The sequence below is a fragment of the Embiotoca jacksoni genome, unplaced genomic scaffold (assembly GCF_022577435.1).
Source record: "Embiotoca jacksoni isolate LCO1_2020_lvr unplaced genomic scaffold, fEmbJac1.0.p SCAF_1, whole genome shotgun sequence".
In the NCBI taxonomy this organism is placed as follows: Eukaryota; Metazoa; Chordata; class Actinopteri; family Embiotocidae; genus Embiotoca; species Embiotoca jacksoni.
This window is the reverse complement of record NW_027185229.1, coordinates 3,992,501-4,011,095: the sequence shown is the minus strand read 5'-3', so window position 1 is coordinate 4,011,095 and position 18,595 is coordinate 3,992,501. Positions and strand designations below refer to the sequence as shown.

Below are 18,595 nucleotides of genomic sequence, written 5' to 3'. Positions count from 1 at the left end.
TTCACGTACACACACACAGTTTTTGCCACAATCCTAGTCCAACAATAACTGACATCTGGTGCACTAATTGGCAGACTGCAGCTTCTCCATCTGAGTTTTGTCCCGTCAAGCTTCCCGTACTGTAGCTGATCAAATGTAAACCGAGACTTGTGCATCATCTTTTCTATGCAGCGTGTCTCCACAGCTCGCCAGCTGACAACCAGTCTTACGCAGTCACCGCCACACACACACACCACAGAGCAATTTCCTCCAACACACACACACACACACACACACACACACACACACACACACACACACACACACACACACACACACACACACACACACACACACACACACACTAAAACAGCTGCATTTCCATTTTACTTCCCCTAAATGACGAAAACACAAAAACAGTTGGACTTCATTCAGCCTAATCAGACCTGACATCGAGAACAGCTCTGAGATGACGTCAACAATTGACACACACACACACACATAGAAAGGCAGAGAGAGAGAGAGACCTTAGGATGTAATTTCAGTGATTGGGTATAATTTACCAGTGTAAGTTGAAACCAAGCAGGGCAACTAAAGTGATCTCTGCAAGATGAAAAAGAAAGCATACACATCGGGGTGGGGCACGCACACGCACGCACGCACGCACGCACGCACACACACACGCACACACACACACACACACACACACACACACACACACACACACACACACACGCGCACAAGCACACATACACACACACACACACACACACGCAGACACACACACACAGGCGTACCCTCCAGGTATGCTCATCTCAGTGACTTATGTTCTGAAAAGGCCCGGGGTGTGTGTGATGTTACGAAACGGCAACGTGCTTGAATTTACAAGAAATTTGAAAGTGTCCCATGGAAAGTGTCCTCGGGATCATTCTAATCCGCTCAGGTATGCCACTTTCCCATGGCCCACCCTCGCCTCACACACACACACACACACACACACACACACACACACACACACACACACACACACACACACACACATACACGGGGGAGATTATTAAAGCGACCTCGTGGCACATGGAGCGTTCTGATGGATTTAACATCAAGAACGATTGTTAACTTTTAGGACTAAAAAGACTTGGAGGGACTCCTGAGAAAAAACTGAGCTCTTAGCCAGACACATGGATCACATGACAACTGGACCGCAGCAGCAGGGACCCCTGGGAAAACGGCACAGTGCCATCTCTCAGATCACACGGCCTCAGCAGCCGAGCGGTAATGACGCCGCACAGATATATCATATTTAGGTCTGAATATACCATTCATGTTCCGAGGGCTGAAGTGGATTTTGCTGTGAATATGCGCATCACAGTCAAGTGGTTAAAAAAATGAGATAATCACCGTGAAATAAATTAAACCTATTAAGAGGAACGTATGCTCAAGGTGACAGAAGAAATTAATTTGACTCAACTATTGAGACCCATACCTCCACCCCGCTATAGGATTTCTACCAAACTAATTATCACGCTCCACTTTCAGAAATAATAAGGAAAGTACTTAATAGGTTAGGATTCACCCCTGCATTCATATGTCCATTTAACATCATTGCTTTTATACCCACACACTCCTGCTTTAATGCAATTTCGCATCCATGATTTAAAATAGGGGAAAGAATTATATTTCAAGTGGTGTCAGGATTAGAATATACAAGCAGTGATATTAAAATACTGTAAGGTCTTCTGTGTGTGTGCCAAGCCTCTCTGAGTGGCTGAAGCGGAGGTAAAGATGTTAAATAATGTTTTTGTCACAGTTTAGAACGACGGAGGAATTACAATGACACCACAGATCTCTGATTAGTCTTCTCTCGCTGTATATTAATTCTTTTTCTTCTCGGCTTTATGCCGGTTAGGACTTTAATTTTTAAACAGAGTGCAGATTTGAAAAGACCCCCAAGTGTGAGCTCCTACACCGCCAACAGAAGTCTGTTTATCTAGGCAGCCACTCGCTCCAATTATAACAACATCCAAATGCAACTATTGTTTCATCTCAAACAGTCTTTAAAATTAAAATCACTTTTTTGTGTTTTTTTTAATCCTCCTTCTTCTTACGCACCACTCAATTAGCATTTTACCCCCACCCCCACCACCCCCCGCCCCTCGCCCCTCCAGGCTATGGAAAAAGTGCAGAGTCAAAATGCAGGTTAAGCCAGTTTTGTTCATTATCAGTGCAACAGAAGTTGAGCAAAATCTAAATAAATAAATAGAGCAAAGCCCTAACAAAAGGATTAATCAAAAATTAATTTTTTTCATGAATTTAAATGCAATGAGCATTAATTGTGCATTTGTGATGATCTTATTCCAGTCTTGTTTTTCCTTTAAGTTATGCCCTCCTGTCCTCTGCCTTTATATGTCTGTGTGTTGTGTCACTTTGTCCTCATGGGCCACTGATTTAGTCAGTGAGAGAAATATTCTGGTAAAGTCTGAGAGGATTACTATCTCTATATGTCAGCATCACATGCACAGAAGCACAAACACAAACACTTCACGTCTCCAGGTGCATCACCTGAGCCACTGTCAGGAAACATTAAGGAAATAACTCAATGCATAAAACACAAAGAGACTTAAAGGGAGAGTCTATTAAGTGCTGTGGTTTTCTATTAAACTCTAGTGGAGGCGGGGGAGAAAAGGGGAAGAGGAGTTCACATTATCTAAGAGAATTCCAATTAACACTCTCCCCCTCAGTAATTAGCTACTAAAATAGCTAGCGAACAAACCCAAAATCCCAACCCTGATGCCACTGCACTGCCTAATTAATTCTCAAATCAGGAGCATCTGATTCAGAAAATAACCTGATAGTGAGGATGACAGACAGACTGGACTGAATAAACCACGAGGAATACTGTTCAAGAGTAAATAAAATTTATTAAAAAAAATCTGCCTGCTGGCAACCTGACTTATTCCTCATCATCACTATAATCCGGTGTTGCTTTGCCTATATTTAAAAAAATACAAATATAGTCAGACTAAAGCAAATGCCTTTGCTTGTCTTCAATGAGAAGAAAAAAAAATTGATTTAATGAGATAAAATAAGAGATAAAAAAATAAAAGAAGCTGCTTATTGAGCAATCTGAGGCTGAGAATGAGGGAAGAAAAGCTACAGCGAGGGTCAAAGCCAGAAAAGCAGATATCTATCCGCTTGCATGCTGCTCATTTGCTCCTTCACTGGTCAGTTCTTCCACTGTTTAATGCAAACAGATGAGGCCTTTTCTCGCTCGTTTTTTTTTTTTTTTTTCCAAATCCTGTCTTTTTAACAGTGGCTTCTTGGCCTCTGCAGTAACGTCAGCGCGGCGACTATTAAAACAGCATGTGTCCCAGACCGCTACGCACAAGACAGACACACACACGGAAGACCTCTGCACTTTATGGTGAACTTTTAACCACCTTTTCAATGAAGTGAAATTCTGCAGCACGCGGTGGGGGGGATGAGGGGGCTAAGGTGTGTCCGAAGGTTTGGTCGTGTCCACATATACAACAGGTGGGTAGATAAAACTTATCAGAGGTAAGTATCTGCTCGAGGTGTGTTAAGATGTCATCGATTTGCAGCTCCAATCGGCTATCAGTGACCAGAACTGATGGATAACAAGGCGGAGATAAACTCAGTGGGCCAACGATCCCGCTCTAATAACACCAGCCTAATTCATCTGCTTTTCAATATGCACACGGTGGCCGGTTTCAATTAGACACACATGCTCACTGTGGACAATACACTACCTCTAGCAGTAACTTTTAATATGCTGAGATAGCCATCATCCAGATTTAACACCGATTTTAGCAGTGAACACGAACACACACACACACACACACACACACACACACACACACACACACACACACACACACACACACACACACACACACACACACACACACGTACACTAAATCACACACACAGAGCGCACATTATAAAAACACGCTGTCACACGCTGATCTGTATCTGGACAAGTCAAACTGTGATAAAGTCACTCTACAACTACAGCAATCGATGGAAGTAATTTATTTACCTCACCAGGCAATTTCTGCTCTGTCTTCAGAGAGAGGGAGGAAGAGAGAGAGAGAGAGAGACACAGAGAGAGAGAGAGAGAGACAGAGGGAGATTTGGCAAGCATGTGTGAGTGGTGTGTAAATTAATCTAGCAGCAGTGAGATCCAGAGCAATGTATAAGTCCATAAAACAAGAGGAGGTTAAAGCAGCTCACATCATGTGCGCGCGCACACACACACACACACATACACACACACACACACACACACACACACACACACACACACACACACACACACACACACACACACATCAGGCAAATGTCCAACACCAAAACCGCTTCTTCCAGAGAGCGAAAAGACGTGAAACGTCATCTCGGTTCCATTAATGTGATGTGCTCTCCCTGGATACCACTAAAAAAAAACGAGGGAAAAAAGAACAGTTAAGAGTTTTTTCTCCTCCTTTTTCTTCCTTGCCTGCTTTCTCTCCATTCAAAAGCAGCACACGCTGGAGAGAGGCCTGTCCACGGTCCTTGACTTTAACTCAGTGAAATAAAAGGCACTTAACTAAGCCTCGCTGATCGATACAAACACTGCTGCCGGCGGGTTTTCACATACACGAACACACACACAGATGCACACTCATCCCACCTCCTCAGATGCTCATGCATATGCATGTCCATTGTGATTTATGCATCCTGGCGGGGGTGTGAGCCTATCTGAGAGCAAGGCCAACACACAGGTCAGCTCATTTGTAAATCAGTTGCCTATTTATGGATGTGTACGTGTGAGTGTTTGTGTGTATATGTGGATGTTTGTGCCTATAAATCTGCGCATGTGTGCGTATGGGTAGAGGTCAGCATCGGAAACAGGCTCATAATCACCGCAGCGCCTTCATTCATTATATTTATTGAAATCTTTCCAGCTTCTGCTCCGTGCGCATGTAAATCATACTACGGGTTGCCGTCCATTCACTTCTGCGTGTGTTTTATTTTTTTTGTGTGTGTGTTCCAAGTCATGTCCACTGAGTGCTGACTATTTCTGCCAACCAGCTCGCTGACCTCGCTGTGCCGCAGGAAGTCACCCAGCTCTGTGACCTCTCTTATTATACCCAGGGAAGGTTGGGAAAAAGTCTTTAGAAAAGCACCTTCCATCAGAGAGGCTGTCACTTAATGGGATCCCCACGGTCCCTTCTGTCCTATGCACTGGATTATGGGTAAAAAATAAGACAACATCTACACCCAAAGAGGTGTTGGGGGTTAAACGTACCTAGAATTTGTGGTATAATCTGAGGACATAGCCTGAAAAGTGAGTGCTTTCCTTTGTGGAAATTTCGTGGTGTTGCTCCACCCTCCTCCCACCTCCTCTGAACAACAGATTTGGGCTAATAGGGCAGCTGCTTGTCCCCCCTCCCTCTTCTAAAAACCCCTCTATGCTGCTCCCCTTGAAACCCTTCCACCCCATCTCCCTTCCAAAAAAAAGTCCAGAGGGACGCCTGTTGTTTTTTAACACAGACATGAATGGAAAAGTTCAAACTGTTGGAACGCTCCTCCCAGGAAAAGGTTGCATCTTATTTGTCCAGTATTTTCCTTGAGTGTTGCTCCGGATCTGTTCCCAGATCATTTGAAAAGATAGTAAAGAAAGGACCAAAACGCACCCTGTTTATCCATCTATCCATCTGTCTCGCCCTTCCTTTTTTGTTTTGCTACGATGTCAACACAGGCAACCGTATCCCAGAAATAAACCCTGCATTAGACCGGGCCGGCCACCACGCTTTGGGACGCCATCACTCACACACACCAGTTTATACTCTCCACAAGGTATAAAAAAAAATATAAACTAGGAACTAGGACTAAAATAAGGAGCCTGGATATATTAAAAAAAAAAAGAAAAAAAAAAAAAAAGAAGAGGAAAACAAAAACATTGCAAGCTATTGCAACACAAAAAAAATGATAGCCCTGGGACACAGTATACCGAGAAGAAACCCCTCAAAACACACACAATCAGTCCCTCGTGGTTGTGTGTGTTTCAATAGATTGAAAACTACTGTGGAGTGACCAATCACACACACGACAGCAGGGCCTGACCATCGGTGTGTGTTCAAGTGTGCGGAAGTGTTGTTTTGTGTGTTGTGTGTGTGTGTGTGTGTGTGTGTGTGTGTGTGTGTGTGTGTGTGTGTGTGTGTGTGTGTGTGTGTGTATCGGGGGGAGTGAACATATGTGTAACTGGAGCCAAACTGTAAGCCATATGCCACTCTGGTGGCCAGTAGAAAACCCCCCCCCCCCCTCTCCCCCCCTCCCCCCCAACACACCCCTACCACCCACCTTACCAGTCATGTACAAAAGAAGAAAAAAAAAACACATACGCGGCGCACACACACACATACACCCATGCCCTCTCATAACTCATAAACACACTTGCATGTACACACACAGGCTTCCCTCTATGAAAAGAGAAGCCCCCTCCACTTCATTAGGAAAGTAAACACAAGTGCTGTCTGAAGTGGCTAATTAGAGACTAATTACTCCCCTGCTCGTTACTAATGCAAATTAGATTATGCTGCTTAACTTCCTCGTGTCCACAACGCTGCTGTTAATTGAGGCCTTTTGAAATTAAATTACTCGCTAATTAGCATATCAAAACCATTAATTCTGAGCAAGGAGGAGGAAAAAAACAACAACAAATGCCAAGTTTTGCTAATGAGTTTTTGCTAATTGAATATGTACGCTCAATACAGGCGGTTTGTGCCAGGAATACCTATTCAGCTGATCACCATGCTCGTGCCTGTGCGTGTGTGCGCGCACGTGTGCATAAGCAGCCAGACAGAAGCACCATGCACCATAAGAGCAGCATATAATTAAAGGAACCGTTCCATCTCTCCAAACGCTTTGTCAATATTTCCTTCTGAACGCACGACTCCACTGATGTTCAGCATGCAGGGGAGCAAGGGATACAGCTGAGACACAGAGAGAGGAGTGGGAGAGAGGGTGGATATTCATCTCATGAGAGGAAAAATGAGCCACTGAATGTGGAGTGTGTGTGTGTGTGTGTGTGTGTGTGTGTGTGTGTGTGTGTGTGTGTGTGTGTGTGTGTGTGTGTGTGTGTGTGTGTGTGTGTGGCGTTGCGGTGGCATGTGAGCACAGGTCAGTGTTTGTCCAGGCTGCGAGCCGTCTTTGAAGTAAAGAACTCTGTCTTTCTGATGCTCTCCTAAAGCCCCAGACCCCCTGCCACCTCTTACTCTGTGCCCCCCCCCCCCCCCCCCCCCCCCCCCCCACCATTTTTCTCTCTCTCTATTCAACTGGCCCCCTCTTCACCTCCGCTACAATACCTGTCCAATTAAGGAAACACACACACACATACACATGCACGCTTACATATATAGGTTTTACGGCCACTGGCAGGTGAACGGCCCAATCTCTCCATCACTCAAAGATAAATCTGTTTTTCTCTCTCACGACTGAATAGATGATTTCCAACTTTGTGGATTTAGAGACGGTGAGCATATTCATGGGCCGGAGTCATACCTGCTTATGAATAAGAGAGGATACACATGGAGCAGCCAGCAGCTATTAGCTACTTTAATCTGCTGACAAAATAAAAGAATCACACATTTGAAGATCCATCTCAGCTTTGCATGTAAAACTAGCAGAAATAATGTCATTCTGAACTCCCCCCCCCCCCCCCCCCCCTTTCCCTTTCCTAAATATCTATCCAATCAGCATGCATGAAAAGCCCTATTCAGGTTGGGCCTTATAAAAGTTTCATCTTATTACACTTTCCAACTCTCATTTTATTATCCCTGTAATAGCAGATGAAAAAAATGAATGGTAAAATTGAGAGGTAGCCACTACAAAAAAATTAAATAACCATGATAATTAGATGTAAAGATATTATAATTCCTTTAACAGGATGCATAGAAACTGCTGCTCTCGACAATATTTGCCCTAATTGCTAGAATTATCATATTAACCAGTTACCATTTGGGTAAGTTGATTAAAAAAATTGATTATTCGTCTATTTCTTTTAGGAGTTTCTTAATCAAAATCTAACATCCTTGAAAAAATTAATTTGAAGCCGTTTCTTATCAGTTAATTAAATCGGGTTGGAAGTCATTTTTTCTGTGCGGCATGATTAGAACGGTTCTGTTCTCTTCTGTTCAGGACACCATGACGTTAGAGGGGGAACTTTTCACTGTCTCATCAAACATTCACAACCACAAGAATAGGACTTCTTTGAAGGGCCCGCCGCCTTTTTTTTTTTTCCTTCCAAACCTCTGCCTTTCTGATAAATTGTGCTATACCCAATAGATCTTTCTTTCTCGTTAACACATTCTCATTAACGGACAGAGAAAGCGAAAGGAGCGGGGAGGGGAGGGGAAAAGAAAAGAAAAGAAGAGTGTGTGTTGGAGGTGGGAGGGGGGGTGTGCTGCTGAGGGAGGGGGAAAAAAGAGGTGGGAAAACAGAGCAGAAAAAAATGTATCCTGAATCAATGGCAGAGATAAAGTCAAAAAGAGAAATGAATACACTGACAAAATTTTGTACACAATGATGAAAATTGAATAATGTGAAGACAATACGGGCACACCACACATAACAGTGTTGCCTGGGTGACAGCCTTGTGTTGGCCTGAGCTGAGACTAAACAAATAAGCCAGGAGCTAAAACAAGACCTGCTGTTACAACAGGAACAAAATACCCATTGGACTGTGTTCTCTGTGTGTCGTTTAATTTTGGAAATCACACTCCTGGTTTTAAAAATTTTGCAAACAAAATACGTGGTAAAAATAGATTTTCCTGATGGATTTTACCTCAAATTTTCAGCCTTAAAAGCCTACGTATCAGAGGTTGACTTCACTCCCCTCAGAAAACTAGTTTTCTATTTCTGGAAGAAGACTAATTATGAAGCTCTGCCCCTGGGAGAGAAAAGCCCCTCTTGAAGGAAAGAGAGAAGGAGGGAGGGAGGCAGCGAGTCCATTCAGCATCAGTGCAATATAAGTTTGTCTCTCTCTACTTCAGCAGGCAGCAGAGCAGAACCGAGCAGATACAGTGCGCTCCACTCATCTGTCCATCCCAGACTCATCGGGGAGGTATGGGAGGATTGGAGGAGAGGGGGGTCAAAAGGAGAATTAAAAGGAGAATCAGTGAGGATACGGAGCAGGATGCCGAGTCTCTCTGATTGGATAATGAATTGAACGATTATTAGAGCCTGGCTAGTAAAGTTACGCAGAAATCTCAGCTCATCAGCCAATCAGCCAATCAACCAGCTCCCTCATCAACCAATCAGACCCCCATCCAGAGGAGGGGGGTGCTGCTGTGGTAGAGGTGTGTGTGTGTGTGGTGTGTGGTGGGGGGGGCTTTACTATTTGCTCTTCCATCTGCCTCCCCCATCACCATATTTCTGTCTCTCTCTTTCTCTTGCAACACCGTTAGTCTGTCTTGTCTTCGGTACAGCTGCCCCTCATCTTTCTCTGTGGGAGACAGAGAATTCTCAAAGCCACAATTACCCGCACAGAACTATCAATTTCCCCTTCAATTAACCCTGTGGGAAGAGCGGGGACACGGGAGAGGAAGGAGAGAGCAGAGAAGGGGATGAGAAATTCAAATTTTAGGATGACTTGGTGTCCCCCCTCCACCACCACGGGGGGAGGGGGGGTGCAGTCATGTGTTTGGGCTGAGAAGGGAGAGAATTACAGCTCCTCGGGATGAACTTGACCCCGCCACTGGAGGTCAAACAAGTTACTATACAGCACAGGCCCCCTATCCTCATTACCAGCAAATAGGCCAAGGCAGTGTTCCACTAATGCAGACTGTATGTTAATAACCAGCGCTTGAACCACAGCGCAGATCTGCTGAAAGCTAAGAGAGAGATCGACAGAGCAGCGAGGAGGAGAACGGAGGGAAAGAGAGGAACTAGGAAAAAAGGACAGAGAAGAAGGGGGGAGGGGAGGGGGGTGAAGAGGGGGGCGTGAGCCTGGAGTTGGGTTTCTTAGATCAGCGACCGAGGGCCTGTGCCCCGCAACAACGGACGACAACTCTGATGGCATGCCTGCTCCCCATCTCCTCCTCTTCTTTACATTCTCACTTCCCTTCCCTCCTCCTCCTCTTCCACCTCCACCCACTCTCCGAGAGAAAACCCCTGGGGGAGCCGCTCAAACCGAACCCCAGCCTTCAGCGAAGTTTCGCAGGCAAACTTTTTTCAGGAAGCCCCCAGAAGCCGCGCGCCTGCCTGACACCACAAAGCATGCCAGGGTTTCATTGCCAGTCACCCCCCCCCCCTCCTGTCCTCGTTTTTGTACTTTAGTCCTTCGTTCCTCCCTCAGTCCCCTCCCTCAGTTATGCTAACTACTTTCTGAGGCTAATGCACTGTTCCTGACTGACCTTTAGACAATGGAAACCTGCAGCAGCAGAAGTTGCCGATTAGGGCTACAGGTTGCACACGGCAGCGCTGACCTTCATTGGGTAAATGGGCATTGTGGCATCTGCTAATCTAACAACATGAAGCTCATCATACATGCCCTTAGCTTTTGAAAAGACCTATCCCAGTGTTTCTCTGCTACTTTCTTGTAAATACTTCAAAGAAGAGTGTCACACTGGACATAACGAGGAGAAAATACAGAGTAAAAATCAAAAGAAATGCCCTTTGTTGTTTTTGTTTGAGAATCATGGCTAAAGTGTGTCTGTTTGTGTGCTGTGAGAAAAAAATATTTTTAGTCCAGGGACAAGTAGGTGTGCTGACAAAACACTGCAATAACAGTTTAACACAATCACAAGTGGACTGAATAAAATGTTGAACCATAATTCAAGTCTTTTTTTCTGCACACTGAATAGAATTCTTTGGAAGAGTAACAGCACATTTCAATAAGTTTACAAATTAGTAGGAATATGTATGAATGTGCTGCAGCTGCCTGCCTGTCTTTGCGTACATTTAAAGCAAGCAAAATATTGTATTTGAATTATTTCTGTTCGAAATGTCTTTCAATGTTTTCATTTTGTTGTAAAAAAAAAAAAAAAAAAAAAAAAAAAAAGCATTTACAGTCACTGTATTTGACGCACACACCCTTCCTCACACTCTCGTCATTTCAGTAATACGCAATAAATTATTCCTATTAAAATGGGGCCTGAGCAGAGGCGGCAAATGTTGGAGGTAAACTGGGATGACATCTTGGATGTAATGAAGAGGCTGGGGGAACACCGAGCTGTGATAATTAGACGACGGGCATGACCAGGAGAGTCGGAGAGGGACCGGAGGGGGGAGAGCGTGGATGAAGAGGGGCGGATAAAGTAGATGGACAGGAGAAAGTGCAACACAATAAGAGGCAAAACGAGAGAAAAGAGAGACAGCGAGTGTTGATTCCTTCACACTGAGTGACTATAGGAGCTCCAGCAGGGAAAAGAACGCTTGCCGACCAACCACGGGCCAGAAATGAAGGCAGCCCTGGCAACTGCAGGCACGCATGCTGCGAGTACAGTATGTGTGCAGCCTCATCGGTGACACAAGCGTTTACCCTGATATGTTTGTATGACGACGGATTCAGAGAGCAGAGCAGAGAGAACGGACTGTTTACTGCAATCTGGGAAGAAAAAAAAGGCCTCATTTAATTCATTTTTACTTCATGTATGCCCCGTTAAAAGCCAACAAAATGAAAAACAAGTGTTTCAACATAGCGTTGGGCCTTTGTAGATACAGTGGAGCAGTGAGAATGTGCCGGCACTATATTTGTATGATGTTTTTTTCTTTTAATCCAGGAAAATTTTATTTCAATTAATTTTTAAAAGGCCTTTTTTTTTTTTCTTCCAAGTTGATATATTGAAGTTGGAAAAGAAAAACTATGCTACACGTTAAAAAAAAAAATAGGAAAACTTTTCTTTAATCTGCAAAAGATCTGATAACAGCATATAAACAGTATCATCTCAATCTGAAAATTTCCTGTGAGCCAAGAACTTAAATATTGTTAAAATCAAAGACTTCTTTCTTTTAACAACGTAGCACGTTTCCTACTTTTCAGCTCGTCTTTTCTTCTTGTTTTTCATTCCTCTCTGCTTTGCTTTCCTCTCACCCCCCTGTCCAACAGTCTGCCGGCAAACAGTGAGGCGCTGCTTCACAGGCCAACAGCCCGCAACGCAAACACACCCGCCAAACCTGCTCTGCCTTCTTCTCTCTCCTCAGGAACAGGAGAGCTGGCTCTAATTCACAGGCTGGTAAAGCTGTGGTGGACAGCAGTCTTGATCTGGCAGGATTAGGCTACTTTTATTTCCCCGAGAGCCACGGGGAGGAGAAGGGAGTTGGGGGGGCTGAGGGAGGTGAGTGTGTGTGTGTGTGTGTGTGTGTGTGTGTGTGTGTGTGTGTGTGTGTGTGTGTGTGTGTGTGTGTGTGTGTGTGTGTGTATGAGGAGAAAGGGGGGGCTCAAATCCTTCTACAAATGTCAGACAACGACTGGTGACCAGGGGCCGCACAGACACACACACACACACACACACACACACACACACACACACACACACACGCGCGCGCGCGCGCGCAAGTTCACACACTCATAAACACTCCTGAAAAACCAGCGCAGTGTGCCACCCAGAAAAGAGACTCATCACTCTCCGTCTCATCAGTTTGAGGAAGGAGCGATGTGGGGGCAAGAGGGGAGAAAAGGAGGAGGAGGGAAGGAAGGAGGGAGGGAGGGAAGGAGGGAGGGAGTAAAAGAGGAGGAGGGGGGGGGGATTACACAATTATTCAGATAACAGCTGGGAATAATCTAGTGGCAGATGTCTCTCGGTCAACAATGCCCACCACACACAGGCGTGCATGTGTGTGTGCATACACACCAACAGAGTCTCAATGCTCAGCGAGCAGCACGCAGAGGGAAAAAACGGCCGCTGATGAACCAGCGCGAGCTACTCAAGCACACAGCTCCCTCCGTCTGTCTGGAAAAGTTGTTGTTTTTTAAGTCGATGAAACAATCTATGAAAAATAATGACATACTGACAGTTTTCTCCTAATCAATGAAATGTCTACAAGACACAGAAGAAAAAGAGCCAAGTTGTTGGGAAAGTGACAACCTGTTGGCTTTTCTTTCTCTTATGAGTGCCGTCTGAAAAACAAATCTAAAACTGGAGGAAGTCTAACCGAGGAGGAGAGGCGGAAGCTCATCACAGATACGCGCAATACGATTACACACATGCATTTCCAAACAGCATCCTTTGCATCTCCCAGCGGAGGTGCAGTCACTATCCTCCCCTCTCTGAAAGCCACAGAGCCCCGACCCTGTTGTGCAGAGCCTGCACAGTCTCTTTACCTTCAGAGCAAAGCAGAGGGAAGAGGAAGATAATGAGGACAGACAAGGAGAGAGACATTGAGAGTGTAGTCGTTTGCTGGTGGCCAGATCATATTCATCATATTTACTCGAAAAGAATATCTTCCAGAACTTTTCTGGCAGTAAATTTTTAGCTCTGTTCCCTTCTAACGTGAATAAATCTTCCTGCGAGGTTGTGTAGTTGGGGAGGAAGGAAAAGGGGGGGCGGCTCTGTCAATCCGTCAACCCAGGCAGCCTATTGTGATTTGGTTTAACACTGGTTAACAGCTCGTCCTGTCAGAGGATGGATCATCCCGCGGCGCCTCACATGCTAATAGCTTAAGTAGGCATCCCATGTCCCCCGGAACTAATACCACAAATACTAATACCATAAAAGAGCGGTGCGCGCCGACGCTCCAGCCTCACTTTTGCCAACATCTCGATACTTTGCGGATTAGAAAACATAATGAGATGCATTTAAATGCTTATTACCTCTCTGGTCCAGGATGGCAAGGAACAGGGACAAGAAGGGAAGTGCTGCGCTGCTAATTTTCCCATCATCATATGTTAATCTACAGTCATCCTTCAAATATTCTGATGCAAATCACAAAGTAAAAAAAAAAAATGTTAAAATATACCAGATTAACTTTAGATGTGATAAAAGGAACCAGAAACGTAGTATTCGGAGGTTGTGGACCTTGATGTGGATCCCTGTGCGCTCCCACTCTCGTGTGAATCTCAGCATTTCATCAGAGCGCTCACTCGTCCGCTCGGCAGATTTTACCGGCACAGCGCTGCGGACAAACGAGCACTCCTGAGCTGTGTAAACGTGTGACTACAGTGAGATGCTTTATGAAACATGTGTGTGTGTGTGTGTGTGTGTGTGTGTGTGTGTGTGTGTGTGTGTGTGTGTGTGTGTGTGTATATCCATTCCTTTTTCTGAGTCTTGCGCCTCGCAGCTGTCACCTACCAATCAGATCAGAGCCATCCTTTTCAACACACATTAAAGCAGTGCAGCAGAAAGTTTAGTCACATTGTTGTTGTGAGTGAAGCTTTCCGCGGCTCCGCTCCCTCGGTTACCCGCTCGATTGACGGCCGCCCTGTCAGTTTGTCGCGGCGCTTTAGAAAACACCAACGGCTCTCTGATGAAGTGCTTACAAAAGGTCAGAGGGTGGAGGCGATGGAGAGGAGGGGAGCCGACTACTGAGAGAAAGGAAGGCAGTGGAAGAGGGAAAAAAAAAAAATGGGAGACGGGATAGAGTGAAGGAAAATCCATAACACAAATACAGCTGTCAGAAGCGATGCAGAGTTAGCAGGGGACACAACGACCGATGAAGATGCTCTTGCTTGAACACAACAGGCGTTCTGCAGGCACTTACGCTGCTCGGGTATTTTCCCGCCTAACGCTGACCATCTCAAGTGCTCTACCTGATCTGCACCTCATCATCATCATCTTCCTCCTCCTCTGTGACTCGTTCTCTCTGCCTTCACTTCACTATGTGCTCTCAGTCCTCCAGACTCCGCAGCAGCTCTCTGCTCCGGCCGTGGCCTCAGGTGCCAAAGCGCACTCTGAAGAGGCTGATCTAATGCTTCCTCAGCTATAATAACCCCTGCCCATAACCCCCTCGCACTGTACTTTCCCTCACTTCGTACAGCCTTTCACTCAGATTTTCTATCTGTCTCCATGCCCCCCCCCCCCCCCGTGCCTCCACCCTCCACCTCACCTCACACCCCCCCACCCCCACCCATAGGAAACAGTCTCTTCCGCTCTGAGCTGTTGGGTCACTCCTTCCCACATCCATCAGCTGTTAATGGGCCAGTGCTGCGTGGAGCTGGAGAAACATCTCCGAACCCCCCCCCCCCCCCCCCCCCCCCCACACACACACACACACACAAATGCAGGAAAAACTTAGGAAATGTCTCATCTTTAATGCACAGACATGTTAATGACCACAGGCTAAACCATTGTGTCAGACACAATGATTACCTTATCAATCAGAAGGGGGGGGGGGGAGCGCATATATTTTTAGAGGAATTAAGATGAGGCTGCTGTCACCACACAGGCAATGACAGCTCTTTCAAAAGCCACAAAAGGCAAAAAGGAAAAACGGGGCAACAAAAGTCGACATCTTCTCCCTCTCACAGGTGGTCAACCTCCTAGAGGCCGCCGCCAGCATCTTCCCGCTTTTTTTCCCTCCTCCTCTCTGCTGTCCTGCAACTTTACGGCACGACACCCCGTCTTCCTGACCCCCCCACCCCCTCTCACTAAAAACACATCTCATCTGTGAAAAATGTTGTACGCACACACACACACACACACACACACACACACACACACACACACACACACACACACACACACACACACAGACAGACACACACTTTCACACAAGTATTCAGCCCTCAACTTCTCCCAAATAACAGGTTCAATTAGAACCACATGTAAAATCAGGCCTCAGTCTGAAGCAATGTGGCAGCAGCTTCACTGAGCAGTCAATCAGCTCCGTGCACAAGCAGAACATTTTCACACTCGCTGTACAATAACACCTTCTTTAAACTAATTAATTTTTCAATTATATTTCATGGACCATTTTTAAACAGGTACAAGTAGTAATTGTTATTGTAATGGTATTTGGTGATTACACTTGAGGTATTTTTACATTACTGAAAAAAAACTGAAAAGCACCAAAAGTGTTCCATAAAAATTTACGATACAAGAAATTAAAGTTTAATTTTACCAAATAATTATACAGTCACTGTGTGTAGAATATCTCATGTTCTTGTCCTGCAGAGTTTCCACATTTAAAGCCCAACACATGTTCAGCTGAAACGCGTGCAATAATGTCAGCTTCAGGAGTCACACTTGAAATAATTCCATTTAAAAACATGCTTTCTCTCCCTGCACAGATTTTTTTTTTTTTTTTTTGCTTTTCTCAAACCATCTAAAGGATATTGAAAATTTAACCATTTCAGCTTTTAAGCAGGTAATGCACTAAGTGCTGCAATAGAAGTAAATCTGCGAGTATCTATCACGGGTCAAACCCTACATGTATGGCAGTGTCGTATACGGGTGCTCTTCAACATTACTTTGGAGCCAAAAGCCCACTCAGACCTGTGGGTTTGGGATAGCAGGAGGGTTTTGATGAAGAGAGATGTAGAGACGGACAGGCAAGCCATCAATGCTACCGACGCACAGGACATTTAAAAACTTCAAATACTGTCCATTTTCACTCAAGCAGGACAGGTGAATTGAGAAAAAAGCACTCTCGTACGCACACACTCCCGCACTTAGATACATACACCCTTCCACACATACGTTCACACGCGCTCATGCTGGAGGTAAGCACTCTTTGAGTGAGTTTATGGACTAACACAATCATGTTGGTGGCTTTTAATCCCGCTGAAGGGGTTTTAAAGCGCACGAGATTCACAGCCATTACCGCCTGTCTCTAGACGGTCGCACGCATGGCTCCAGTCACACCCCGGCACACACTCACATGCAGCACCGAGCTGAAAATCACCATTTAAGTAACGTGTCAGTAAGCATAACAGAAACAATTGTCTGCAGGAGAACAGTCTGAAAGTGATAAAAATCAGCCGAACATGAGCGACTCCTACAAACAATGAAACAAAACAGGACACGGAAAAGACACAGCTGTTGAGAGGAGAGAGGGGAAAAAAAAGACGGAAAAAGTGTTGAAGCAAGTCAGATGAAAAACGGTGGCAACGCTGAGGCAAACTCACAGACACGGGTACACAATAGCCGACAGAGAGCTGAGAGAGTCAATCTGTCTCTGACACCTCTGGCTTCCTGCACACATACACTCTTCTTTCTTTTTTTTCCCAAATAACTACTTCTGCCTCTCAAATACTCTTTTGTTTCATTGTCTCTTATTATATTTTCATGAAAGGCCTGTCAGTGATGTGATAGCCTATCAAGGAGCAGAGCACTACACAGAAATGATAACTTTACGGTGATTTTAATGAGTTTAAACTGTTGATAAATGCTGCTGAGTTTGAATAGAAATTTTAAAAAAAAATCTTTTTCTCTTGCTGTGGTTCGCAGCTCTACCTGAGCTCCATTGTAAGCCTCTTTTTAGGGTTTGAAAATGATTATTAATGAGACAATTTCGACTATAAATTTATAAACAATTAAATTGTACAGTCACTGTCGTGTTATTTAAAAACCTGCAACTCCAAAATTTCATCCTAAAAACTGAGCCAAAGAGAAATTAATGAGCAGAAAAAACAGGTAGCAGTGACAATCACGATATTAAAAAAAAAGAAAATCTGCACAAGTAAATCATTTACTGTCAATACATTTTTAGGAAAACATTTTGAACATATTTAGCATTATACAGAAGGATTTAGGAAAAGATTTAACTGATTTTCACAGCCAGAATAAACTGTGTTAATTATTTCAACATTATTTTACATTCTAAAAGTGTGCTGTTAAAATACATTCAGCCTCTAATATCTGTTTCAATTCAGATGATTGAAATAAAACACAACATGATAGTGTGTAAAGGCCACTACATTTAAAACTTCAAGGGGCAGTTTTTCTTTTATGAAGGCTACAACTTGTTGTGTCTCACATGAAGGTGAAATCAACTTTCCTTTTTTTTTTCTTTTTTTTCTGGCATTCACTTCACTTCAGGGACTACGGAGGCTCCACAAAATACCTGCTTTCCCGTTTGACACCACAACTGTGACAAGGTCATAAAACGTGATTAAGAGCTTTTTCATTCCCGCTGGATCTTCGATTAAAGTGCAATTAAAAGTGTGTCATCGCGTCGCGGAAATGCCAGCATAGAGGACAGGGTGGGGGGACTGGGTGTGGGGGGGGGGACACAACAGGAGAGAGAGGGGACACAGTAAATAAAATTAATTATGCCAAATGCCCCGGCGCCCATCAATCACGGAGCAATAATGCCCGTGTCAGGGTGCAGGGTGCGCACCCACACGGCCTGCATGCTTTGCTCTCAATGACAGACAACTAACAGCAATTAATTGTCATTTCATTTCTGCCTTTCTTTTTTTTTTTTTTTTTTTTGGAGGTTGGGGGGGGGGGGAATCCACAGCTTTCAATCATACGGAGCTGAGTCCATCTGACCTGCGGGGATCTGCTGCCTGATATCTGATTATGGACATTTTATTTTAAAGGGAAAAATAGGAACAAAACAACCGCAACTTAATTTTTTTCCAAAAGTTGTCGTTACTGTGTTGCATGCTCCGTGCAGGCTATAAGTACACACCCTAATTTAAACTGTTTATCTCATTACCATATAGTTTAAA

The 18,595-nt window shown here is 44.6% G+C and overlaps 1 protein-coding gene across 5 annotated transcripts in view; it reads right to left on the bottom strand.

Annotated features, from left to right (window-relative positions):
• Positions 1-18,595, bottom strand: part of foxp4 (forkhead box P4) — a 93,840-nt gene that overhangs the window by 73,650 nt on the left and 1,595 nt on the right. The window contains exon 1 of one of the 5 annotated variants that reach the window (XM_069156919.1): positions 12,016-12,472. The exons of the other annotated variants lie outside the window; for them this stretch is intronic. The gene's annotated coding sequence lies outside the window, so the exon portion shown is untranslated. Of the gene's footprint in view, positions 1-12,015; positions 12,473-18,595 lie in introns of those variants that run through there. 5 annotated transcript variants of the gene reach the window in all.